The sequence below is a fragment of the Lagenorhynchus albirostris genome, chromosome 17 (genome assembly GCF_949774975.1).
Source record: "Lagenorhynchus albirostris chromosome 17, mLagAlb1.1, whole genome shotgun sequence".
Classification (NCBI taxonomy): Eukaryota; Metazoa; Chordata; class Mammalia; order Artiodactyla; family Delphinidae; genus Lagenorhynchus; species Lagenorhynchus albirostris.
In genome coordinates, this window is record NC_083111.1 from 46,179,857 (window position 1) to 46,207,602 (window position 27,746).

At 43.0% G+C, this 27,746-nt stretch overlaps 1 long non-coding RNA gene and 1 pseudogene across 1 annotated transcript in view; one reads left to right on the forward strand and one right to left on the reverse strand.

Moving 5' to 3' along the window:
• Positions 1–1,930: 1,930 nt before the first annotated feature.
• On the reverse strand, positions 1,931–5,859 carry LOC132507971 (sal-like protein 4; annotated as a pseudogene).
• Positions 5,860–6,095: 236 nt separating this feature from the next.
• LOC132508257 (uncharacterized) overlaps positions 6,096–27,746 on the forward strand; it is an 82,044-nt gene continuing 60,393 nt past the window's right edge. Inside the window, exon 1 of the long non-coding RNA XR_009536492.1 lies at positions 6,096–6,462. This is a non-coding gene — a long non-coding RNA (uncharacterized LOC132508257). The remainder of the gene's footprint in view (positions 6,463–27,746) is intronic.

Genomic DNA, 27,746 nt, shown 5'->3' on the forward strand with positions numbered 1-27,746 from the left:
TATTGCATATGATTAGTACTGTTGCTGGGAGGATATAATTGAAATTAAGCAATGGGGAATTTTTCCTGAATTATTCAAAAATAAATAGCCAGTTTGTAAAAATAACCTGATTTTTTTCCAATAAATTTCTTGCCTCTAAATTAGGGCTTAGCCTACAGAGAGACTTACCTTTCCATGTCCATGTAAACTGTCTCCTGAGCATTTCAAACATTTAAACTTTAGAATTTATACATTTGGAGTATTTCAAATGTCAATCATCTTTTTGATGGTTCAGGAGAAAATGCTGATGCTGTCTTTTTTTTTTTTTTTTTTTTGGTGAAACAAAGAAACATCCAAAATTTATTCTCCAGCAGACAGACAGCATCAGCAGGTAAAAACTACAGGGGTTTCTCTGTAGATAATACATTCACAAGGCATTATTAGCTTAATAAGTGAGAAAGCCTCTGGTGTATTTTCTGTAACAATATCCACTTCACAGTGTAAACAGGTCCTATTACTGTGTTCACTTACAATTCCAGAAGGAAAGGCACAACTTGGCAAAACAAAAAAAAATTTTTTTGGATGCTAAAATCAGGTGCAATTACCGAGAGACAGACTTGAGAACAGTCACAATCCACTTTTCCACATTGCGGGGCAAAGACTTCACCTAGAAATGTGGGTCTTTCTTTCTCCTTCCTTGTTAAATCCTCAAGAGTAAAGCTTCATTGTCTGCTTAATATCACATATACAAAGGGGGGATTAAGAAAAAAAGAACCACAACAACATCTTGAACTTCCAGCTGCTCCACGAATACATCAACTCTTAGGTTTACAACAGGGCCTAGGAACACTTCAGCGGTCATCAAATAAGAAAATAGAGACTATAGCTACAAAAATAACACATGCATGATGTAGATAAATTAAAGCTTTTACACCCAAGACTTGCCTGTTCCAACTTGGTAGCCTTCATGCAATACTCAGAAAAAAAAAAAACTTCATAATTACTTGGCATAAGTCACAATCAAGGAACTTCTGGTACAAATTAGTATAAGAAGTTATTAGTATATAATAAGAAAACATGCCCTTCTGGTGAGCTTGTTTCTTCAAGAACGGATACCCAGCTCTTCAGAGTAGGCACTGGTGAACTAAATTAAGTCACCTGAGATTCCCTGCTCAGGTGCTCACCTCTCCTGGTTTTAGGAAGAAGAAGGGCATCTGGAAAGCATAGGGAGGACCTTGGGACTCTCGGGGCTCCAACTGAACTGCATTTAAATAAGCAGCAACACACATGTTGACTCTCTAAGGACTAAAATCCGTCCACTTTAGGGCATTCTACTTAAGGTTCCAAGGTTGAAAAAAAAAATTGGAATTCTACAACCTTGGTTTAAAAAAAAAAAAAAAAAGTACATTCAAAAAAGAAGAGAAAAATGGGTGTAGGGTTGGGAGAATACAAAACAGGTCCCTAAACAGACGTCCATTTACCAGCATACAGTCACCCCAGAAGTAAGTACACAGTACCCACCTACCCACTCCCAACCCCCAAACAGGCAAAACAGTTGTCTTCTCCATGGTGGTTCAACACCTTACAACTTGAAATAGGTGACAGTCTTTGGAAACAGTTATTCTAGGTTGTACAAAGGTTTTATGTATATAGTTTGTTGCAAGTAACAAAAGTACTCTGCAAGACTCGCTTCTTTCCAAAATAAAAAAAGTTACTAGCTTATATTTGTTTTAGTATGATTTTTTTTCTTTCTGTTTGTTTGTTTTTGCAAAGCAGCATAGCAACATTGTGACTGTAGGATGTACCTGAGGTTGCGGTCACAACTCAAAACATTATTTGCACATCAGGAAGAAAACTGGAGGAGATGGGGATCTTTAAGGAAAACAAACAAAAAAGGTACAGTTCTAGAGAGGTCACTGCACTGCTCCTTCGACGTGCACTCTCCTGTAGCTTAGCTGGTGGCCATCTTGTTTTCCTCCAGGAAGTGAGGGAACTGGTGTTTGGGGATGCTGTCGGCAGCTCCCGGCTTCTCCATCTCGGCACTCATGGCCGACTGGGAGCCGTCCATCTTGGAGGTAGCAGTGTTATTCACCACAGACCTGGCCCCCAGCGACACCGGGAGGGTGGGAATGCCACCACACTGGATCACGGAGATTTCGTTAGTCTTCATGGCCAGGTCACCGTTGAGCATGGTGGTGTACTGGTTCCACACAACAGGGTCCACACAAATCCACCCAGGATTTCCTTGGGAAATATCTCGGGGACCCTCTTTCCGTCCGTTCCTAATAGAGCCATGGTGTTCTCCATGGCCAGCTTCCTGCCACGGAGTGCTGAGCTCTTGTTGGCCCCATGCATCATATAATGGACCTTCAAGTTGCCTTTGGTGGTAGAAGCTTGCCCACAAATGTTACACACGAAAGGCTTCTCCCCAGTGTGAGTCTGCTCGTGAATCTGAAGCGCGCTCGCAGGTGAGAAGTTCTTCCTGCACCTTGTGCAGCTGTGCTGCTTGGCCTGTCTTCGGGGCTAGACCGCTAACAAGGGTGTCATACCTGCAGACATGGTCGCAGGACCAACAAATGCACCAGGAACTTCAACTCTGACGTAGGTTGGCTGGGCTCAGATAAATGTCGGTGGGCCACTGCTCTGACCTTCCATCTCAGTGCGGCTGTTCTCGGAGCTGTCCACTTTGCCACCAGCATCAGGAGACTTGGACTTGACACTCTCCGCTTGGCTACTGGCTGGGGAGACTGCCTGGAAGGACGTGGTCTCCAGGACATCTGGACCTCGGCTCAGATACTCCTGGTCCCCCATCACCGAGGAGGAAGAGTCGTTGGTCAAGACATCACTCTCCACTGAACCATTTTCTCGGCTGCTCTGTCGCTGCAGGACAAGACCAGTGAGACCCGCCTTCTCCAGGGCATCTAGGGAAGCCACCGAGGCCAGCCCTAGAGTAGGTGATGGCGAGTGGATGCTGGGAAGGGGCATGGGGAGCTTCGAGGAGCTGCCAGGGGCCTCCTGGGAGCAGACTTCATCGATGCTGTCGACATCATCATGACAGACAATGCTTGTACTGACATTTTCATCGACCATCATTGGCTCGGGACACATAAAGTCACAGGGATTCTCCGGCAGAGGCGTGTTGGGAATCTGACCGCCCGTGTGCATCTGAATATGCTGCTGCAGCATGACCGCGTTGGTAAACTTCTTCTGGCGGATGGTGCACGAATGCTGCATCTTTATGGACGTGTTGGTCCAGTGCACCCCAAAGTGCGTCTTCAGGTTGCCTTTGGTGGAGAAGGCTCAATCACAGATCTTACACTGGAACAGCCTCTCCCCGGTGTGGGTGCAGTAATGCATTATGAGGGAACTTTGGCAGCTTAAGACACGGTGGCATATGAGACATTCGTTGGGATCGGTGGTGGTCTTGTTGATGTTCTCCACCAGCTGCTGAAATTTCAGGGTCTCTGACCCCAGCTCAGGTGTCCCACTCCCTTGGAAGCCACCCACCCTCAGGGAATTATGGTTTAACCTCACCCCGGGTAGGACGGATCCATCCTCACTTTCCGGAGAAGGCCTGGGCTGCAGATTGTTGGGCAATGGGCCACCATGAGGTCCTTGGGGTTAGTCCCCAGAGAGAGATTCTGAGGTAGCCCTACATTGGGGGTCCCCATTGCAAAGATGGGCTCTCCTTAGAGAGATTCATCTACGGAGACAGGGCCAGAGAGCGCGTAGGGAAGGCCACTGCCTGCCGTCATCTTGTCACGGAACTTGGCAAAGAGCTGGGGGTTTGCCTTCACCTGGGGTTGCTGATGAAAGTGCACCTTGAGGTTGCCCTTGGTGGTGGCCACAGGCAGAGCACACGAAGGGTCTCTCTCCAGTGTGGGAGCGGAGGTGGATCTGCAAGGAGCTATCAGTCCCCAAAACCTTGCTACAGTACTTACACTTGTGCTTGTAGAGGACTTTGTCCTTGGGTTTGACATGTACCGGGGAGACACTCGGTGTCTTCCTTTCCCTTTCTTGGACGGGTCTAATGCCACGGCGGAGAAGGGGCTCTGGAAGAGCACAGAGCCTGGGGCCTGAGGTAGCAACACCCCCGAGGGGCGCGACAGGACACTGGGGAGCACCTGGGTCCCATCTGGCTTCAGGGAGAAGGGCGTCAGCGCCGGGGACGCGGAGCTGGCAACGGAAGGGATGCTGGTGTGAGGTAGCTTGGCTGGTTTCAAGGTGTTCAGGGGGCAAAGCTGGGCTCCCCGCTTTCCGGATGAGTAGAGCCACAGCCGCCGAAGCCTGCTGGGACACGTGGCCGCCCAGCGTCTTCAGGGAGTCGGCTCCGGCCACGCCGCTGGAGTGGAGGGCGTGGGAGGTCCACAGGTTCACCTGCATGCAGATCTGCTCCGCGAGCTGGATCTGCAGCTGCTGCAGACACAGAATCTGCTCGAGGACCCAGGGGATGCTGCTGGAGCCGGGCAGCAGGGCTGGGGGCGCGTCCGCGCTCCGCCGGTTCACGGCGGCTTTGGTGCCCCGTAGTGCTTGATGCGTGACATTGGTGTTGGCCACTTTGCCTTTGGGTAAATAGCCTATGTCCTGAGGTGTGGGTGGCAAGGCGGCCTCCGTCTTGAAGTACACGACGGACTCTGCCCCGGCTTCTCCTTCGTGTCCCCTGAGCTGCCATCATCCTCTCTGTGACCATCCTTCCTGCTTGGGCTGTGTGACTGGTGGCTCAGCACAGCCCCGGAGAAATCTTCTGAAGGCACCGGCCCCTCGCTGTCGTTCATGATGAGGACAGGTGGATGTTTAGTGCGATTTTTCTTATGGTCTAAGAACTCTGAGAAACTGAACAACTTGGCACGGCGTTTCTCACAGATGTGAGTCTCCTCCCGCCGAGGCCTCTTTATCTCTGCTCGGTCCACAGTCACGTCATCGCCACCCCCTGGGGAGTTCATTGGAGCACCCGGCTCCCGCGCCACTGGCGCTGCGTATGCACGCGCCGGGGCCCCCTGCTGCGGCTGCTGTCCTCCTGGTTGCCCTGGTCCTCCTCCCAGGTGATGTGTTGCGGTTTCACCTGCTTGGCGCCTCAACGTGGTGCGAGCATCGGGGCTCCCGGAGAGCCGCGGTTATCTGCCCACTCTGCCACAAATTCCTGGAGCTGGGAAATTCACCCCCCTTTGGCAGGAACGCGCATGTCCCAGTAAATTCCTGATGCTGTCTTTAAGTTCTTAATTTGTGTGGTAGGTAGAATAATGCCTCCTCAAATATGTCTGCATCCTAATCCCCATTGAACGTGGCACATTACATGGCAAAGGCGAATTAAGATTGAAGATGGGGACTTCCCTGGTGGTGCAGTGGAGAAGACTGCACATTCCCAATGCAGGGGGCCCGGGTTTGATCCCTGGTCAGGGAACTAGATCCCACACACATGCTGCAGCTAAGAGTTCGTATGCCACAACTAAGGAGACTACAAGCCGCAACTAAGGAGCCTGCCTGCTGCAACTAAGGAGACCTGGAGCAACCAAATTAATTAATTAATTTTTAAAAAAGATTGAAGGTGGAATCTAGGTTTCTAATCAGCCAACCTCAACATAGAGAAATTATCTTGAATTATCCACATGGGCACAATGCAATCACAAGAGTCCTTAAAAGCAGAAGAGGGAGGCAGAAGAGGAGAGTCAGAGAAAGAAATGTGACAATGGACGTGAGTCAGAATGATGTGATGTGAGAAAGGCTGAACCTGCTGGCTTTGAAGATGGGGGGAAGGGACCAGAGCCAAGGAATGTGGGCAGCCTCTAGAAACTGGAAAAGGCAAGGAAGCCGATTCTCCCCTGAAGTCTCTAGAAGGGAATGCAGCCCTGCCAACACCTTGATTTTAGCACTGGGACCCATTTTGTACTGCTGACCTCCAGAACTGTAAGATAAATTTGTATCCTGTAAGCCGCTAAGCTTGTGGTAATGTTAGAGCAGCAAACAGAAAGCTATTACAAAACCGCATCTAGATTCCAGGAGATGTTTTGCAAGACTGATGGCCCTTTTACTTCACTTCCTCACCGCCTCTCCCTCTCTGATTCTATAAAAGAAACTGGCATCCAGACCCAGATAAGATGGTTTTTCAGAGACACTAGTCTGCCATCTTCTCAGTCTGCCAGATTTCCAAATAAAGTTGTATTCCTTTGCCTCAACACCTCATCTCCGATTCGTTAGCCTGTCGTCCAGCGAGCAGGGTGAGCTTGGACTCAGTAACAAATTTGGCTTAGCCAGCCAGGAGCCTTGCTGCTCATGGCTAGCCGGCCCCGCTCAGGGAATATTGGGGCAGGGCCGTAGCAGCTGCCAGGACCATTGTCCTGAGGACCTTCCCTTCAAAGTTCCCTTGAAGCGACACCAGCTACCCCAGCACTTGGCAGTTGAGGCAAGGAACCAACAAACTCCCATTTCGGGAACTTCGGTTCCATCTGGGGCTACAAGTCAATGGACTCGATTCGATTCTGGAGGGTAAGTCACTCCGGCATGCACGCTAGGAACATATTTCCCCCTCAGTCTGGGTTTTTCCTTTATGGGAAAGCCAATCTGGTGGAGGTACCCTGCTAGAGGGGGGAATTGTTGTTGGACTCTACCTGATTCTGGGAAGCGGTTCACTGGGAACTAGTTCATTGGTTTTGTAGGGTAAGTCTACCCGATTTGGGAACTGGTTCGTTGGTCTTGTCTTGGTTTTCTCTTGGTTTTGTGTGCATCAGTGCTAGAATTTGTGCCTTTTGTGTTGGAATTTGTCTGCGTCTTTTCTGTCTTGGTGTTATCAAACTTTTAAAAGTGGAAAATATCTATCCTGAAGGAGAGCCCTTTGGGGAATATATTAGATAAATGGGCAAAACATACCCGTGAGCCTATGACTAAGAAAGACATGATGTATTATTGTAATAGGGTGTGGACCCAATATATGTTAGGATCAGAAGAACGATGGCCCCTGAATGGCTCACTCAATTATTACACAATCTCACAATTAGAAATGTTCTGCAGAAGAGCAGGGAAGGACTTCCCTGGTGGTGCAGTGGTTAAGAATCCGCCTGTCAATGCAGGGGACATGAGTTCAAGTCCTGGTTCAGGAAGATCCCACATGCCGCAGAGCAACTAAGCCTGTGTGCCACAACTACTGAGCCTGCGCACTGCAGCCCGCAAGCCACAACTACTGAGCCCGCGTGCCACAACTACTGAAGCCCGCGCACCTAGAGCCTGTGCTCCGCAACAAGACAAGCCACCGAGATGAGAAGCCCGTGCACCGCAATGAAGACCCAACACACCCAAAAATAAATTAATAAATATATAAATTTATTTAAAAAAAAAAAAGAGCAGGGAAAAGAGTTGAGATTCCATATGAGGAGCATTTATGCTATATTGCATCAGGAGGAAAAGGAGTCAGAGGGCTGCCACCTTATGGTTCAGGGGTCTGAAAGGAAACCCAAGGGGAAACCTGTTCTACAAGTGAATAGAAAAAAATGAGAGTGGGGACATGTTATTTCAAAACTGAAACCCCCCTCCAGCCTATCCAGCTCCCCCAGTGGCCAAGCTGGTGGCACTGGCAGTTGTTCCAACTGCCCCCTCCCATGCCGCCAACATATTCGCTGCCTCCTGTTTCCCCTACCCAAGGGGATCAAATAGAAGTTTCTATGGTAACCTCCGGGGCACAGGGACCTGCTTTAGTATCACCATCTAGGACCACACAGGGCACCCAATTTGGACCGGGAGCCACTTATGCAGCAGGGCAATTTCCCTTGCCCCAATGTCTTGTAAGAGGCCATCAGACTTCCTTGCACTTGAGGCATTGGATTCTGATTTCCCCACAGGGGGCCGGGTAACATTGACAGCGGGGAACAAATTGATTGATTTTCTAATAAATATGGGAGATCTTAAGAGGCTTGTAAATACTAAACAAAGGGGAAGCAAAGTCATCCCAGGAGAAGCTTGCCTGTATCTTTGGGATACAAATGTCCTATCTGGTCTTCTCAAGAACCCTTACCTCTGCCATCTTTTTAAAATGCAAATTTTGAAAAAGCGGGTACAGTAATTTAGAACTTGACTTGTTTTCCATAAATATTAGTAGAAAGGGTTTAGCCATCTAGACAAGCCATCTAGACAAGTGAGCTTGATTTGTTCCATCTGCCAGAAAACCAACTTTAATCCTCTTTTGTAAACTGATGGGTTTTACATTGCTGTACCTGACTCAGGGCTGAAATTTTGAAATGAGAACTATGATGTCTCTCTGTTTGTTTGTCTTTGGATAACATTGCTGAGGTTAATCTGTAAATGAGCTCTATTTAATTGGCTTAAAGAAAAGTAAGCGCTTACAAACCAAACAATTCTAAATACAAGAGAAATTAAGCTAAATGAGTTTCAGGTTCATGTGAACTGGGAAATACATAGTATTAAATTAATACCCGGTATTAATGTTTAAGTTTGTTGATCTAATTAATATAGACATGTCTTTAGAGCCATCAACATTAAGTATAGTACTTTCACTGCATCTAGGTTTAATAAAAGTTCAATGAAATCTTGTTATATCTGTTGCAAATTTGTCAGCAAGAAAAATAACTTGATATGATGAAACTTTAAATATAAATGAGATAAGAGCTTTTAGGTAAACCATAAGAATAATTATGTTCTAAAAATCATCTAAAATAGTTTCTCCAGATTTTGGTAACTATTACTTGCCTCTTGGTTGTCACTGGAAATTAAGGTTTTTAAGAACCGGGGATTTTAATTTAAATATATAATTAAAGCTACTGAAAATAATAAGACATTAAAAAAAAAAACCCCACCAAATCCAACGACATAAGAATCATACACCATGATCCAGTTGGACCCATTCCAGGGTCACAAGGATGTTCAATATATGCAAATCAATCAATGTGATACACCACATTAACAAAAGAAAAGACAAAAGCCACATGATCATCTCACTAGATGCAGAAAAAGCATTTGATAAAATTCAACATCCATTCATGATAAAAACTCTCACCAAAGTGGGTACAGAGGGAACATATCTAAACAAAATAAAAACCATTTATGACTAACCACAGCCAACATAATACTCAATGGTGAAAAGATGAAAGCCTTCCTGCTAAATTCAGGAACAAGACAAGGATTCCCACTCTCACCACTTCTATTCAACATAGTATTAGAAGTCCTAGCCACAGCAATCAGACAAGAAAAAGAAATAAAAGGTATCCAAATTGGAAGGGTAGAGGTAAAACTGTCACTGTTTGTAGATGACATGATACTCTATATAGAAAACCCTAGAGACTCCACACAAAAACTATTAGAACTAATAAATGAATTCATCAAGGTAGCAGGATACAAGACTAATATACAGAAATCTGTTGCATTTCTTACAATTATACTAAAATGAAATATCAAAAAGAAGATAGAAAAAACATTTAAAATTGCATCAAAGCAAACAAACAACAACAACAACAGCAACAAAAAAACTAGGAATAAACTTAACCAGAGTTAACTATAAAACTGAAAACTATATGCTGAAAACTATAAAACATTGATAAAGGAAATTGAAGATGACTCAAAGAAATGGAAAGATATCCCATGCTCTTAGATTGGAAGAATTAATATTGTTAAAACGGCCATACTATCCAAAGCAATCTACAGATTTAATGCAATCCCTATCAAAATACCCATGACATTTTTCACAGAACTAGAACAAATAATTCTAAAATTTATATGGAAGCACAAAAGACCCAGAATTGCCAAAGCAATCCTGAGGAAAAAGAAAAAAGCTGGAGGCATAACCCTCCCAGACTTCAGACAATACCACAAAGCTACAGTAATTAAAACAGCATGATGGACTTCCCTGGTGGTCCAGTGGTTAAGAGTCCATCTTGCGGGGGCTTCCCTGGTGGCACAGTGGTTGAAAGTCCGCCTGCCGATGCAGGGGACACGGGTTCGTGCCCTGGTCCAGGAGGATCCCACATGTTGCGGAGCGGCTGGGCCCGTGAGCCATGGCCGATGAGCCTGTACGTCCAGAGCCTGTGTTCCACAATGGCAGAGGCCACAGCAGTGAGAGGCCCGCGTACGCAAAAAAAAAAAAAAGAATCCATCTTGCAATGCAGGGGACACCAGTTCGATCTCTGGTCACAGAACTAAGATCCCACATGCCACAGGGCAACTAAGCCAGGGTGCCCCAACTACTGAGCTCACGTACCACAACTAGAGAGCCCATGTGCTCTGGAGCCCACGTGCCACAACTAGAGAGAAGCCTGTGCACCACAATGAAGAGCCCACACATTGCAATGAAAGATCCTGCGTGCCACAACTAATACCCGACGCAGCCAAATAATAAATTAAAAAAAAAAAGTTTAAGAAAAAAACAAACAAACAGCATGATACTGGCACAAAAACAGACACATAGATCAATGGAGCAGAATAGAGAGCCCAGAAATAAACCCACACACCTATGGTCAACTAATCTACAACAAAGGAGACAAGAATATACAGTGGAGAAAAGACAGTCTCTTCAGCAAGTGGTATTGGGAAAGCTGGACAGCTACATGTTATTCAATGAAATTAGAGCACTCCCTCACACCATTTAAAAAAATAAACTCAAAATGGTTTAAAGACCTAAATATGACATGACATCATAAAACTCCTAGAAGAGAAAATAGGCAAAACGTTCTCAGACATAAATTGTAGCAATATTTCCTTAGATCAGCCTCCCAAGGCAAAAGAAATAAAAGCAAAAATAAGCAAATGGGACCTAACCAAACTTAAAAGCTTTTGCACAGCAAAGGAAACAATCACCAAAATGAAAAGACAACCTATGGAATGGGAGAAAATATTTGCAAATGATGCAATGCAACTGACAAGAAGTTAATATCCAATATATACCATCAGCTCATACAATTCAATATCAAAAAAACCAAACAACCCAATCAAAAAATGGGCAGAAGACCTAAATAGACATTTCTCCAAAGAAGACATACAGATGGCCAACAGGCACAGGAAAAGATGCTCAACATTGCTAATTATTAGAAAAATGCAAATCAAAACCACAGTGAAGTATCATCTCACACTGGTCAGAAAGGCTATCTTCAAAAAGTCTACAAATAATAAATGCTGGAGAGGGTGTAGAGAAAAGGGAACCTTCGTACACTGTCAGTGGAAATGTAAATTCGTGCAGCTGCTATGGAAAAGAGTATGAAAGTTCCTTAAAAAACTAAGAATAGAGTTATCATATGATCTAGCAATCCCACTCCTGGGCATATATCTGGAAAAGATGAAAATGCTAATTTGAAAAGATACATACACTCCAGTGTTCATAGCAGCACTATTTATAATAGCCAAGACATGGAAACAACTCAAGTGCCTATCAACAGACAACTGGTTTAAGAAGATTACATATATATATGTGTATATATATATATATGATACACACAATGGAATATTACTCAGCCATAAAAAAGAATGAAATATTGCCATTTGCAGCAACATGGATGGATCCAGAGGATATCATACTAAGTGAAGTAAGTCAGACAGAGAAAAACAAATATTATATGATATTACTTATATGCAGAATCTAAAAGAGAATACAAATGAATCTATATACAAAACAGAAACAGATTCACAGACATAGAAAACAAACTTATGGTTACCAGAGGGGAAAGGGAGGGGGGAGGGATAAATTAGGAATATGGGATTAACAGATATAAACTACTATACGTGAGATAGATAAGCAACAAGGGTTTTACTGTATTGCTCAGGGAACTATATTCAATATCTTGTAATAAACTATAATGGAAAATAATCTGAAAAAAAAAGTGTGTATATAACTAAATCACTTTGCTGTAACCTGAAATTAACACAGTATCAACTATACTTCAATTTAAAAAGTGGGGGGGCTGGGGCTTCCCTGGTGGCGCAGTGGTTGGGAGTCCGCCTGCCGATGCAGGGGACACGGGTTCGTGCCCCGGTCTGGGAGGATCCCACATGCCGCGGAGCGGCTGGGCCCATGAGCCATGGCCTCTGAGCTTGCGCGTCCAGAGCCTGTACTCCGCAACGGGAGAGGCCACAACAGTGAGAGGCCCATGTACCGAAAAAAAAAAAAAAAAAAAAAAAAAAAGTGGGGGGGCGGGGAGGATAGAAAGCTAATACAACTTATAAATGCTCAAACTATTGTACTGAGTAGTCCAGTTTTCCCCATTCGGTACTATTCTAGCCGTTTGAATGTGAAGCACAGAATTGGTTTTCTGTATCTTGCAAGGCTTGCTTATAAATCTACATAAGGCCCACAGCTGGCAATCCTTTTGTTATTTGTTACTTCACCTGTCCAAATCCAGTGAATTAAGAACCTTTTTTCCAGTGTCTGATGCTGTTTTTAACATTAGCAAATCTGTACAAGCTGCACAAGGACATTGAATATTAAATTCTTTAAAATTTCTTTGCCAAGTTTCACTTAGTTCATGATGATTATAGTCTCCAGGGATGTTTCTGTCTCTTCTGTTAACATGGAGGACGTCATGTCATCTATTGGTGAAAGAGAACTGCTCTTCGTTCTTTTTCTCGGCAAAGCTCCTCTCCTACTGCCATCACGAGGCACTAATGGGCGCTCAGCCTCCTCATGGTTACTGGCCCTGGCACCACTGTTTGGCTCAGATATGGGCAATAAGCCAGCTCTTCCCTGGTACTTCTGAACCTGGGGCCTGAGAGCAAGTGTTTCAATCTCTCTGATGGTGAAGTAGTGAAATACTGGGGATAGAAACAACGAGTGTCTCAGCTGAAAGAATAAAGCTGAACAGAGGAGCAGGGAAAAGCGAGAGAGCAAGAGAGGAAAACCTCACATTCTGAGTTCTTGGCACCTCTCATGCTTGAGGCACAGCTTAATCGAAGACCTTCCCAAAGCTTATTTATATGAGCAAATAAATTGTTTTGTTTGGATTTGGTTTGGTTTTTGCCTAGCTTAGTTTGAGTTGGTTGGGTTTCAGTCAACTGGATTTTAGTCTGCAAGGAAAAGAATCCTGATGAGTACTGACAGGGGTCTATAAAACTCAAGTTTTCATTGATCTTGCTTCTAACCATGAGTTAGGGGTTTCCAGATCTGCTAAAAATGCCACCAAATAATTATCACTATTATACATTCTTTGGACAATTTTCAAAGTCCTTTCACAAGTCACTTTTATTCTGGTATCTTGTTTTCAGTAATTTTCAAGAGTGTTTTATAGAACCATGTTTACTGAAAGTGATTTATTAAAAATAAGGTTATAAGGATAAAAGTTGGGAAATGTTGAACACTATCTCTTGGAGAGTCACAATAAGGATGATCATATTAAAGTCTCTGAGAAGTGTTGTATTAAATAAAACTGATCAGATAGTTTACAAAAATAACTGATGGATTTTAAATGTATGAAAAAAAGTTCAAGTTCACTTATAAGTAAACACAAATTTTAAAACTATCACTATTTAAACCAGATTGGCAAATAAAGAAAATCATGTTACTACACTGTTTTGGGTAGGATATGAGGAAACAGGAATTTGCATGCATTGTTGAAGGCAATGTAAATTGCTATATTATCTTTGGAGGACGACTGACAATATTTATGATAAAAATACACACAAACTTTGACTCCCCCCTTCTGCTTACAGAATATTATCTTATAGATATGCTTCTGCAATTGCATGAGAATATTCATTTCAGATTTTTTTTTCTAATCAAAGACTTGAAATAACCTAAACGACCACTATATTGCACTGGTTATACAAATTGTGATTCAACCATATAGTGGAATAGTATGTGCCCATTAGAAAGAATGATATAGATCTAAACCAAGATTTCAGCGGCACCATTGCTGCTCTGGGCTAGATAATTCTTTATTGGAGGAGATTGTTCTGTGCACTGTAGGATATTTAGCAGCATCCCTGAACTCTACCCACTAGTTGCCTGTGGTACCCACACATCCCAAGATGTGACAATCAAAGATGTATCTAACATCACCCCCAGTTGAAAACTACTGATCCAAGTGAACCAATATTTCCCCCGAGATAAATTAAGTGAAGAAAGAAAGATGCAGAAGTGTGTTTAGTGTGCTACCACTTATGTAAGCTATTTACCTATATCTAGCTATATATTAATTAAATAAGATGCTTATAGATGTATACAATGATTCTGGAAGAACAAGAAACTGGTACAATTCTTGATTTTGTGAAGAACTGGGGGACAGAAGGTGAAGTGAGAAGAAATCTTACTTTTCATTTTATGTGCTTTTCTACTGTTTGAATTTTTATCGTGTGTTGAATATATATGCATTACTTTTCAAAGAAGCCTAGAAACTGGTTTAACTTTGTTTAACCCAACAGCTCCTAAATTATATAATTCCATGATTTTCCCCCTGAATAACACGCAGAATGTACTTTAGGAAACATTTCCTTGGTTCCCTTTCATTGTATCATTTTTGAGGATCCAATAGTTTTCTTATTTGAGTCCAGGAAGTTACTAGTTTTAGAAGGTTTTGATCTGAGAAGTACAGAGAAGCCCATTTGACAAACTTGACTTAAGCAGAACCACTGTAATTGAGTTCAGTTATGCCAAATGGCTAAAAGTTTATTAGTCTTGCCTGCCTTCCAAAACCCTGCTGATGCAAATTAAGTTGTTCTTTCCATACAGCATTCACTTTTAGCTGGCCTGAAAAATTTTCCCTCCTCTGTTTCTTATAAACATGGTTTCCAGTTCTGTGGTGATGCTCCAGTACTTGCTTGAATCCTTGCTAAACTCTGCTGTTTAAGATTGAAGATGGTACCTTCTTATTAGAGTAAACATTTACTAAGGGTATAGTAGGTGTCCAGTACCATAAAAGGCACTTTGCAAACCCTGTCTCTGTTATAACAACCTTGCAAATGTGATATTATTGTTCCCATTTTTCTGATGAGGAAGATGAGGTTCCAAAAGTCACTTGCCCAAGGTTACTCAGCTTTCACGCGATGGGTCTAGGATTCAAACCCACCTCTTTCACCCTGGAGAAAGCCTGCACTCTTTCTGCTGAATTTTTATCCTTACCCTATTCCGCTATCACAGGTCTTCTGTTTCCTCAAGAATAATTTTTCTGCTACTTTAAATGCATCTCAAGCAAGATTTTTCCAATTCTTCAAGGATTGTGCTAAAGGCAGTCAGAGGTTGGTAAAAATGCTACTTCTGTATCCCATAACAAAGCCTGTGTTGTCAAGAGTCAAGTCTTATCCCGTCATGTGTTATATTTTGAAACAAATTTGTAAGACCACTGACACCCCCCCCACCGTCTGAGCCTATTATTATTTTAATCTCTGCTGAAGAGATACAACTGCCCAAACTGATTAAATTAAAATGCAATTTAGGTTCAGAAAGTTGCATGTCTAAAGGAATAAAATGTACAGTTTCCATAAAGGAGTTCCTAAGATTCTAGCTGTCCAAGGTACATTTGGGTGTCTGCAGCTATTTGCAAACTGAATTGTCTTTGTTCCCCAAGATAGGGATGATTTATTCATCTCTGCAGTAACCAATCTCGACCAAATATTCATTGCCCACCCAAATCTGTGTAACTTTTCAAAGGATTGAGATACAAATGCCTTTTGTTCAGCCACAAAGGACATCAACTGAGCCTAATGTTAATAGTTTCCTCGAGCAGTTACATTTAACAAGATACATAGTCCATTAGGCTCTTGTTTAAGGCCTTGGGCATAAAATGAAAAATTTTCAGCAATTAGTTTGGCAGAATTTCTGGCTCTTGAGGTCCCTGAGGCAACCGGTTAAAAATCAGTAATGTCTAACGAGATCATTTTCATCGTGTTTCTTTTCAATTCACTGTATCAGGCCTTTCCTTTGGTAGTTTTCAGCTATTTCAGTCCTCTTTAGATTGCATAGTGTTTTCCAAAGTATTTTCAGGAGGAAGCTAATCCCCAAAAGTGTTCTGCAATAAAAGAGTTTCATAGTTAAATAAATTGGGGAAATGCTGCATTCTATAGATATTTTTTGGATAGCTGCAATATGCATAAGCAAAATAAAGGCTCTGAGAGGTGCTATAATAAAGAAACGTGTTTAATTTGTTTTAATCTAACTTCTCTGAAATTTGTTGAACCAGAGATGACCCCTCTTCTCCCTCTCTCTCTAACACCCATTAAATCTCACAGTGAATTTATTTACCTTTGGAAAACACTGACATTGGTTACTGCAAGGTCAAGGGGACAGTTTACTCCTTTAACCCTTTCTGTAGTGAGACAATTGGGAAGTTTGGAGGATGCAAATTCACGGAAACTCCAGACTTCAAGTGAGACTCATGGCAGGGTGCCTGCTATGTAGACATTTGCTAAATGTTCACTGAATGAATAATTCCTTCTGTGGAAAAATGAACTTTATTGTTTTAGATCAGCTTTAGATTTACAGAAAAGTTGTGACGCTAACGCAGAGTCCCCGTATACCCTGCACAAGGTTTTCTCCTGTATTAGCATCTTCTGTTACTGTGGTAGATTTGTCACAATCAATCAATACTGATATGTTATTAACCAAAGTTCATACTTTAATCGGATTTCTTTTGTTTCTACCCAATATCCTGTTTCTGTTCCAGGATCCCATCCATGACACGAATACATTTAGTCGTCATGGCTTCTTAGGTTCCTCCTGGCTGTGACAGTTTCTCAGACTAGCTTGTTCTTTTGTCACCTTGACAGTCTGCAGGAGTACTGATTAGAATGGTTCCTTTTAATTTTCCTCTTCCCCTTTTGCTATTTAATTGGTGGAAATCAACCATTGGGGTGCCCTTTACAGTTTTTGCATAAACCTGTGAACAAACTCTTCCAAATGGGAGATGAAGGACCCCTGGATTGGGAGAGCCAGGAGCACAAGCAAATGCTGAACGAACCAGGGTGTGGACAGCATTGCAACTGGTATACTATTCTTCTTGTTTGTACCACCTTTTTTTGTTTGTTTTGTTTTGTTTTATAATTTTTATTGGGGTAGAGTTGATTTAAAATGTTGTGTTAGCTTTAGGTGTATAGCAAAGTGAATCTGTTATACATATATCCACTCTTTTTTAGATTCTTTTCCCATATAGGCCATTACAGAGTATTGAGTAGAGTTTCCTGTGCTATACAGTAGGCTCTTATTAGTTATCTATTTTATATATTGTAGTGTGTATTTGTCAATCCCAATCTTCCAGTTACCCACCGGTAACCATAAGTTTATTTTCAACATCTGTGGTTCTATTTCTGTTTTGTAGATAAGTTCACTTGTAGCCTTTTTTTAGATTCCACATATAAGTGATATCATATGCTATTTGTCTTTCTCTATCTGACTTACTTCATTCAGTATGACAATCTCTAGGTCCATCCATGTTCTTGCAAATGGCATTATTTAGTTTTTTTATGGCTGAGTAATATTCCACTGTATATATGTGCCACATCTTCTTTATCCATTCCTCTGCTGATGGACATTTAGGTTTCTTTCATGTCCTGGCTATTGTCAATAGTGCTGCAAGGAACATTGGGGTGCATGCATCTTTTTGCTTGCACTGCTTTCCTTTTGATTTTCTGCTTTCTCCTTTTTTATCTTCTTTTGTTACTAGCAGGTGCCTTGGAGGTGAGGAAATGAGATTTTTCAGCTTTTCACATCCCTCAGGGAGTCCTCTTTAGTTTACATCTCTCCTCTGTATCAAGTGCATACTCGGAAAAAACAAAGCCCACTGGGATTTGACTTTGGCAAACTCTTGTGCTCCTGTGGTCTTCATCTCTGGTCTTCATCTTAAAAAGGAGAAATGCCTTGCTAGGCTTACTCTGGTATTTTAACCATCCCTATGCCTGTGCCTAGAAATCTTGCTATGAGGTTCCTAGGCTCCAAGGATAAAACCAGATCTTTTCTGATGTTACCATCACTGGGGGTTTTCTTTCTCTCAAAAAAATAAGATTTATGCTAATCAAGTGAATGTGTATACTTCTTAATTTCTATTTTTAAAAATAATATCCTCATCTTTTTTCCATGGAGGCTTTCCTTGTTGATTATTATAGTCTTTTAACATTAAGGTTTTACCACTGAAATTGCTGCTTGTTTCTTCATAAGGGATTCAGTGACTTCTCGTAGAGAGACCTCACTCCTCACCTCATGTGCTGGAACAGGCAAATTTTGCCAGGAGTTTTGAGTTCATCTCTGTCAACTGGTCAGTTCCTCAGTTGAGTAAATACTAGACTGTTTCAACAACATTTGCTCAATTAATCATCTTCTCTAACTGGCATTATTGCTTGTTTGGAACAAATTTCTTTATGACTTTGCTTAGTCTTCTCACTGCCTCCCTCTTTCCCTTTCTTTCTCTTCCTCATTTACTTCCACCTTGTTTTCTTTCCTCTGCGCTGAGCTCAGGTGTGATTACGTCCAATAAAAATCAAAGTGTGAAGAATGGTGTGCACTCTGTAAAGTTCTCGGGCAGTATTTGCAGTTTGTTAATCAGAAAGGATTTCTGAACTGAGGCTGTTTTGGGGGATGGGGTAAGGGAAGAGGTTTGGTCGGGTATTTCTGCTGCTATTTGCTTATGCTAGATACGGGTAAACTATTTTTGCAAAGGGCCAGACAGGAAATATTTTAGGCTTTAGGGGCCATACAGTCTTTATTGCAACTGCTCAGTTCTGCCATTGTAACAGGAAAGCAGCTGTAGACAATACGTAAGCAAATGAGCATGACTGAGTTCAATAAAACTTTATTTATGAACACTGAAGTTTGAATTTTATGTGATTTTCCTTGGTCACGAAATGGTATTCTTTTAAAAAATGTTTTCAGCTATTTAAAAATGTAAAAACCTTTGTTATTTCGTGGCCCAAAATAGGGGGAGAGAGAAATTTGGCCTGCAGATTCTAATTTGTCATCCCCTGGCTTTATGTCAAGATTCCAAGATCCCCCTTATACCAGTCAACTAACAACCAACCAGAAACCAACCAACTACCAATCAACCACCAAATAAACAACAAACAAACCATGCAGCAGGGTTAAAGGAGGTAAGGGAAGGTGTCTTGTAGAGGATCAAGCCATCCGAGTTGATAAGGGGGAGGGTGTTAGAAGCAGAGGGACTGAGCTGTGCCTGATGCCCTGTGCCTGCTAAAGCTAGAGGACAGGGCTAGCCAGAGGCCACTGATGCAGTGACATCGTCACCTCCTGGGCATGTTCACATTAAAGACAACCACCATTTATACGGTGCTCACTCACCGGGCGCCGGCAACTCTGCTTGAAACTTCTGATGGACTCTTCACTTTCTTGTGCAGTAGGTGTGGTTGTCCCTCTATGAGAGACACAGAACTGCTGAACGCCTTGCCAAAGTCAAACAGCTGGTGACAGAACCAGGATCCGAACCCCGGCTGGTTGACCCACAGCCTCCTTCCGTCCCCCGCTCCATGCAGCCTCTTCTAGGAAAGATCTCAGAAAATCAAGGCAGTTATGCTGCCGGAGTTCCCAAAAGCAAGCTTTATCATGCGAAATAGGAGACAGCTGGTAAAAACTCATCAGTATCTGTTAGGATCAGCAAAGGCTCTGAACTGCGCTGACTTCCTTCATCTGCCACTTTAGGGGAAGAGGCAAAGAGATGTAATGGGAAAGAACACCTGAGCTTGACTCCTGGCTCAGCTGTTTATTATCTGTGTGATTTACTTAGCTCCCTGAGCCCCAGTTTCCTTACCTGAAAGGTGGGAAATAAGAGAAACTGCCTAGCAGACTCATAAGAATTTAAAGAGACGATGCATGCAAACAACTGGCATAGTGCTTGTCACAAAGTAGGCACTAACTCAAGGCTGCTACCCATCAAGCAGTCATTGCTCATTCATTCTATAAGCATCTATCGAGTGGCTGCTGTGTGCTGGGCACCGGGTAAGCATTGGGATAAACACATGAGTCAGACATTTCCTGCCTCCAAGGAGCTGACAGTTGGTAGAGTGACAGGCACATAAACAAATAAGTTTGACCACGTGCCACAGGAATACGTGGGGCCAGAGTGAGAGCACATATGAAGGAGTGGGTATTTCTAAGTGAACAGGTAAAGGGACACAGAATAGGCTTCAAAGAGGAGGTAGCCGTGTTTACATCCAGGCAACTCAAGCTAGCTGGTCCTGTGCAACTCCTGTGGCTCATCTCTCACCACCATAAATCTTGTCTCGGGGAAAAGATGAAAAAACAACCCACTTTTCCTAAAAGCATTTTAAAAATCTATGCAAATTTTGGAAAGCAAAACAGGAAGTCAAATTATAGGCAAGGAAAACACTCCTTCCTTAGCAAGTCTCTTTGCTTTGGAAGTTTCCTGCCAGGATGTTGACCAGAGAGAGAAACGGCCTGACTAAGAATCATTTGTTCCTCAGGAGTTTCTTTAAAAAGAAGCTGATTTCTTTATTTTCACATTCTCTGTGGCCTCGGGAAACACCTTCTACAAAAATAGAACTATCCAAAAGAGATTAAGGAGAAGCGACTCCTTTCGGGTTTAAACTGTCCATGTATGACAGTGGCATTACTGCCTTCGAGTCTGCAGAGTTTTTATGTAAAGCACATTGCAGCGGGAGGGGGCTGGGACAGGCTGCCTGAGTTTGGGTTCCGGCTCCACCATTAAATAGTTATGTGACCTTGGGGCTGTTGGGAGAGATAAATGAGATGATACCCATACGGTGATGACCAGGCCACCTGGCCCAAGAAATGTTAACATTTAGTTATCATTTTGTTTCCCCTTAGAATCCATCTGTTATAGCCCATGAGGCTAAGCATGGTCTGTTCCACCTTCCCCGTGTGGTTCTGTGCTCCTGGTCACTCTGTCCTCTTCTTGGTTCAACACACGACATGCTCCCCCACTGAGTCTTCTCACCACTGTGCCTTTACCGTGACCAGCTCTCACCTCCCCCTTCATCTGTCTGACTGCTATTCATCCTCTGCATCTCAGCTCAAACAACTTGCTCAATGAAAACCTCCCTGACCTCCCAGCCTAGGTGAGGTGCCCTGGTGAATGTGCCCATACGTCTGGGAAGTTTTCCATTGTGACAATGTCACACTTGCAGTTACTTGTTCATGTGCAATTTCAAACTAGAATGTAAGCTACGAGAGGCTGCTGGCTCCAGGCATCTAGCTTGGTACCTGGAGTGTAATTATATTCTATAGATACCTGTTGACTGGGCAGTAGGTAAGCAGGTATTATTATCCCCCTCACAGAGGAAGAAACCAAGAAGCCAGTGAGTATAAGAGCAGACTCATGATCACACAGCTAGGGGTCTCAGGACCCAGGACTTGAATCCTGGCCTCTGTCTTGAAACACAGTGGTGCTTCCAGGAAAAAGCCCCAGCGACTGAGTTTAGAGTACTTGGACTCTCATTCATCTACTCTATAAACGTGCAGAAATGTCAAAAACCTACTATCATGCCACAGAAATATTGGGGAGCTGGGTCTCTCTTTCGATGAAAACCCTCTCTTTTCAGTCCCAAGCAGGGTCCTTTCTCAACCCTTTCCTTCTTACTGATAACACAAGTCCCAAGGATGTCTTTTGCTTACCTCTTCTTCCCAGGGTTCCGGCGACTCTTCACTGGGAGCCCCTTTCTTTGCTTAGTTTGAGTTTCAGAATAGTGTAGAGGCATGCATCCCACCCTTCAGTTTCATCCTCTGCCGTGATTGTGAGACAAGCACACAATCTCATTTTTATTTTATTTTATTTTTTTGTGGTACGCGGGCCTCTCACTGTTGTGGCCTCTCCCGTTGTGGAGCACAGGCTCTGGACCGCAGGCTCAGCGGCCATGGCTCACGGGCCCAGCTGCTCCGCGGCATGTGGGATCTTCCCAGACCGGGGCACAGAACCTGCGTCCCCTGCACCGGCAGGCAGACTGTCAACCACTGCGCCACCAGGGAAGCCCAACCCTGTTAGCAGTACGCGGGCCTCTCACCGCTGTGGCCTCTCCCGTTGCGGAGCACAGGCTCCGGGCGCGCAGGCTCCGCGTCATGTGGGATCCTCCCGGACCGGGGCATGAACCCGTGTCCCCTGCATCGGCAGGCGGACTCTCAACCACTGCGCCACAAGGGAAGCCCCTCATTTTTATTTTTAAAGGTTTTTACTGCTTGGTGGAAATAAAGTCACATGCATACATATACACATATACCTAAAGACAAACACTGGGGAGGCAAAAAAACTTCAAGAAATCTCAAAAGTCTCCAGTAGTAATTGTCCCTGACTTTCATCTTTCCTGTCAGTTTTCATTTGAGGGGACTGTCCTGGATGCCCCCATCCCCATCCACATGCTCATGTGGCTGATGGGGGACACGATCAGGCACCGTGCCCTAAGTTCACAGAGGAAGGCTGTGTAATGAAACTCAAAATAGGAAAGAAGAGAGGTATTTAAAAAGTATTAAAAAGACCTAGTGGGTGCTAATTGCAGAGATTAACCAGAAGATGCTATCTTTAGGGAGTGCCACCAGTGAGGAGGGGACCATGTGTGGAGATGGCCTAGCTAGAGAAGTAGTAACACTGACTCCTTGGTGGACTTACTTCTCCCCACAGAAGAGCTACAGATACTTCCTCCAGATCAAAGACAAGGAGGAAAGCCCAGGAGTTGTGGGGGAATGGGAGGAATCAAAGCAAAGGAAATACAACCTTTCACAGATCTATATTTTCATAGTTTTTGTCCCATCCTCGTCTTACATTTCCTTGGGACAACTGGTATACCCTATTCCATCACTCTTTTCTTTCTTTTTTTTTTTTTTTCCCTGATGGTGGACCTTCTTCTACTTACCAGGTTGTCATGCAAGATACCCAGATAATCCTGTTAGGGTGAAACAATAGGAGCCAATCAATTGGTTTAAGTGTTCTAGACCCAAGTTTCATTTTGCTTCAAAGCAATAAGCAAGGGACTTCCCTGAGGTCCAGTGGTTAAGACTCCATGCTCCCAACTCAGGGTGTCCAGGTTCGACCCCCATCAGGGAACTAGATCCCACATGCTGCAACTAAGAGCCCACATGCCGCAGCTAAAGGATCCTGCATGCCGCAACAAAGATCCCACATGAGGCAACGAAGATCCCACGTGCTGGCAAGCCAAGACCCAGCACAGCCAAATAAATAAATATTAAAAAAGAAACTTATTAAAAAAAAAAAGCAACAAGCAAGTCCCTTCCCTACCAAATCTCACCTGCAGCATATAGGAAAAGTCAAATTAGGCATTTCTGATGCAAAATTGTCAGGGGGCCCGGGTTCGATCTCTGGTTGGGAACTAGATCCCGCACGCACGCGACAACTAGGAGTTCGCATGCCACAGCTAAGGAGCCCACGAGCCGCAACTAAGGAGCCCACGTGCTGCAAGTAAGGAGCCTACTTGCTGCAACTAAGGTCCGGCACAACCAAATAAATAAATAAATATCTTTAAAAATTTGTTGGAGTAAGGAAAGAGGAATGAGAAAGACAGATTCTTTCTCCTGAAAGACATTCATCTGAATGTCTTTTGTCGGCTTGAACAGTAGGGTCCTGTGGTATAGCCCCCGTCCCTGAAAAACATGGCGATTCCTAGGAAATGTTCTATCCATGTGGACCAATGATTGAAGGAGTGTTAAGTGTATAAAAAGAAAGGGGGAAGCTATATGCCCTTCCCATCAAGAGCAGAAACCATGCCTTCATCTTCTTTATATCTCCACAGCATAGTGTAGGGCTTGGCGTGAGAGAGCGTATCAATAAAGGTCTGTTGAACAGAGAAAACTTTGGAAATGAGGAGAGCTGAGAGCACTGTGATTCGATGCAGGTTGAATGACTGCTGGGAATGGCCTTTAGGAACAGAAGAGGAGGAAGAAAAGATTAGGGGAGCTGACTGGAGGTGTGTGTTCACAAAAGGGGAAAGCGAGTTTTGGGAAATTTATGTGAGCAGGAAATTAGGGGAGGATCATGACTTCCAATACCCAGGGCCACATGTAGTATAGCCTGGCCTGATTGTGTGGACGTGACCTGACCCAGATAGCAGGACCTTATTCCTCAGTGACAGAATAGATGAGGCAAAGGACTGTTGGTTGGGCTGGACAGAGGATGTAATTAAGAAGTAAATCTGGTATCAGCTATAAAATTGGAAATGCAAAAAGCTCTATCAGGGGCTTCCCTGATGGTGCAGTGGTTGAGAGTCCGCCTGCCGATGCAGGGGACGTGGGTTCGTGCCCCAGTCCGGGAGGATTCCACATGCCGCGAAGCGGCTGGGCCCGTGAACCACGGCCGCTGAGCCTGCGCGTCTGGAGCCTGTGCTCCGCAACAGGAGAGGCCACAACAGTGAGAGGCCTGCGTACTGGAAAAAAAAAAAAAAGCTCTATCAAAGTAAGTTAAGTAATGAGACTATGTACTTCTGGGGATGTTCAATCACTGAGTATGTTTTAATCAGACAACACACCATCAAAGAAGGATACCAAGGAGAATGATGGAGAGAGCTGTTAGGAAACAGTGTGGTCTTTGGAAAAGAAAGTCTTCGACAAATTGTGAAGACAATGAAATGAAGGAGGAGAGAAGATAAAGAATATTTTTAACAGAGTGAGAGAAAATAGAACAGAATTTTATTTTTTATATTACTGAGGATTAGTTTGACTTCAAGTAACAGAAAATCCCCCAAAGAGAGGCTTATACAAAGTATGAGATTATTTTTGTCTCCCGTGACGGTCCAGTTAGGCGACCCAGGGCTGGTGTGGAAAGCGCTTCAAAGTCCTCAAGGCCCCAGGCCCCCTCGGCCTCCCACTCTGTCATCCCTAAGAGCGGTCAGCCTCCTCATGGCCCAGGATGGCTAGGTCCTGGCAGAGGGGCTGGAGAAAAGAGGGCAAAGAGCAGACACCGGGTGTCTTGTAAGGAAAATTCCCAGGCGCTGCCGCATGATACTTCTGTCCCCATCTCATCAGTCAGAACTTAGCAACAGGGAAGCTGGGACATAAGGTGTGGTGTCTGAGAACCCATATCCCCAGCTGAAAAACAAGGGATTCTGTTACTGAAGGAGATTTTTAAAAATGGATATAGGGGCTTCTCTTGTTTTCTCTGCCACAGTGTCATAAAATATATGTATATTTTAAAAAGCATGGCTAAGAGGTTGTATCTTCATAATAGCTGAAAATTACTCTCCAGATCTTAATGAAAATGATTTTTAAAGTGAAGATTCCATCCTAGAATTTTATCTTGAAGCTGATTAGCCTTGAGACATAATAATCGCCTCACTTGCAGATAACACTGGATTTTACTCCACGGTCAAGGTTGTCTAAAGCAGTGAGAGCAGTTGGTTTGCCCAGGTCTTTATGACCCTGGCTTACTAACTCTTTCTCAGAGTCACTTTTAAAAGGAAAATAAATCCATTATCATCATTACATTGTTAAATTCAGTGAACTGTAAACCAACAATGTGAGCCTCATGGAAACCTGTCCTCACTCAGAAGCACAGCTTTGCAGTAACTGCCACACTGCGTTCCTTTGGCTCTGAGCTCCAGCAGCCAACTCCCTTGGTTTACTTTGTGTTGTAGCCCATCCTAGTGCATCTCTCCCCTCTGCTGTCCACCCTGCCCACCAATGCCTGAAGACTCTTCCGAGGGCATTGCTGACAACGTGGAACTGTGCTCACCATGTAACTAACATATTGTGCTCCAGTGCCCACTACCTTAAATCAACTTCTTGGCCTGGCCTCCCAGATCCATCAAAATCTTACTCACCCTGCTAATCCAACCAGAGTTTCCTCTGAAATGTTGCTATTACACCTGGTATTTGGGGGAAGATGTTAAAGGTATTTTGTGCTTTCCTCCACCATTCTATGCCCTTTGCCTCTTATTGTTACCACTAGGTGATTAGTGGTCCGCTCACTAATAACATAATGGGCTCTGTGGTTTAAACAAAATTGGTTTTCCAACAGGAATGTTAAGAACCCCAGAGAATAACATACCTATGTTTAAATGCATTAAAAATAGATTTATAATGGTAAACATATATTAATTATTAACATGAAAAACTAAGCCAATGTACCAACTAGAAAAATAATTGAAAAAAAATTTAAGTACAAGCAAATCATTCTATCTTTTTTCTTCTTGTGGTAAGAACACTTAATATGAGATCTACCCTCTTGACAAAGTTTTAAGTGTACAAAACAGTATTGCTAACCATAGGCACAGTATTGTGCAGCACGTGTCTAGAACTTTCTTGCATGACTGAAACTTCATACCAGTTGGACAGCAACTCCCCTTTCCCCGTCCCCCGGCCCCTGGCAACCACCATTCTCCTCTCTGCTTCTAGGAGTTTGACTACTTTAGATATCTTTCTTTGAAAGAAACCAGTTTGTTTAAGTGTTGTTGGTTCTGCTTTTTAGAAAATGCCTATCATTCTCTCTCTTTCCTCTTCTTTACTCCTATCGATTACCTATTTAAGTGCGACAGATCTGTGAGCAAAAGGAACTACTAATATCTACTCTAATTAATATTCAGTTTATTAAAGCTGAACACTTTATTTTACCTTTTTTAAGCCTTCAAACTTAACCTATAAATCTAACTTATAAATTCTTTTTGTAAATACAGTGATTTATGTAAAAATGAGAACGACTGCTTTTTTGTTATTTGATTAGTGTTCAATTAACTTATATATTTAAAAAGACTAAGTTTCCTCAACTGACCATATTTACACATGTAATTAAGTTTCCTAAAATATTTTTCAACTACCCTTACAAATTTGATATATTTGATTTTCTGAAATATTTCAAATGCCTGATGGGGCAATACTTACAAAACCCAGCAAGTAAAATCTTTCTACATCTCAATTAACTCTTACAAATCTAATAAAACTAACTTAAACCTGTCGTAAATTGGGTTCTCTTAAACATTCAAACACTATTTATGAACATGTTCAATTATTTTACAACTTTCAGATGAAAATCACAAATGGAGTACCAATTTATCATTTCAAAATAAAATCACAAGGCTAATTGGTTAGATTCTCTTAAACATTTCAAACTCCTTAAATAACACACACAAACTTAACTCATAAAACTTAACACGGAAGTAATAATACTACAAGTTTGACTGGCTTCATCATCTGCATATTTTTTCTACGTCTTTTCCATGGAAGTAAAGTCACTTTAACCAGCCAAGGGGAGCAGGAAGGCAATTCAGGCAGGATGGAGTTATTTAGAACTGCCATACAGATTCTCAGTAAGACATACAAGACTAGGACTTTTTTCCTGGATGATCCTATCTGAGCAACGGGTTAACACACTGAGCTGCTTTTCATAGTTGGATTGGTTCTGTCTACTGTGTCACCGGAGGAGGAGGAGTGTGCCATGCATCCCAGAGTGTCTTTCAAATTTCACCCTTATCCTAATTTTATCATAGCCTCTTTCACTTTTTAATACATGATTTGGGTAGATAGAATTCTGCAGTCCCCCTTGGGGTGTAGCCTATCTTTTCACCAAGTGATTAGATTTAATTGAATTTTCCATCCTCTTCAGTTTATAGAACTCTTTGTATCTTTTACTTCATTATCTGTTTCATTGTGGCAGAGACTGGCTGGGTCCTCACCTCACCTGTTTCCTCTTCTTCTTGGGCACAGAGCCAGACTTCGTTTCACATCTTCTCCTGCAGTTAGGTGTAGCCATGGGGCTGATTTTCGGCCAATGAAATATGAGTAGCCTGCCCCATAAAACCTCCCCAGGCTCCGTCATCCAGGATCTTTCCTCTTCTGCAGGCTTGATGCTGAGCAGCAGGGCAATCATGGAAGCTATGTATTAAAGATGGTAGAGCCATGAGTTGCAAGGGCTCTGGATTGGAAAAGTGGTTATCTC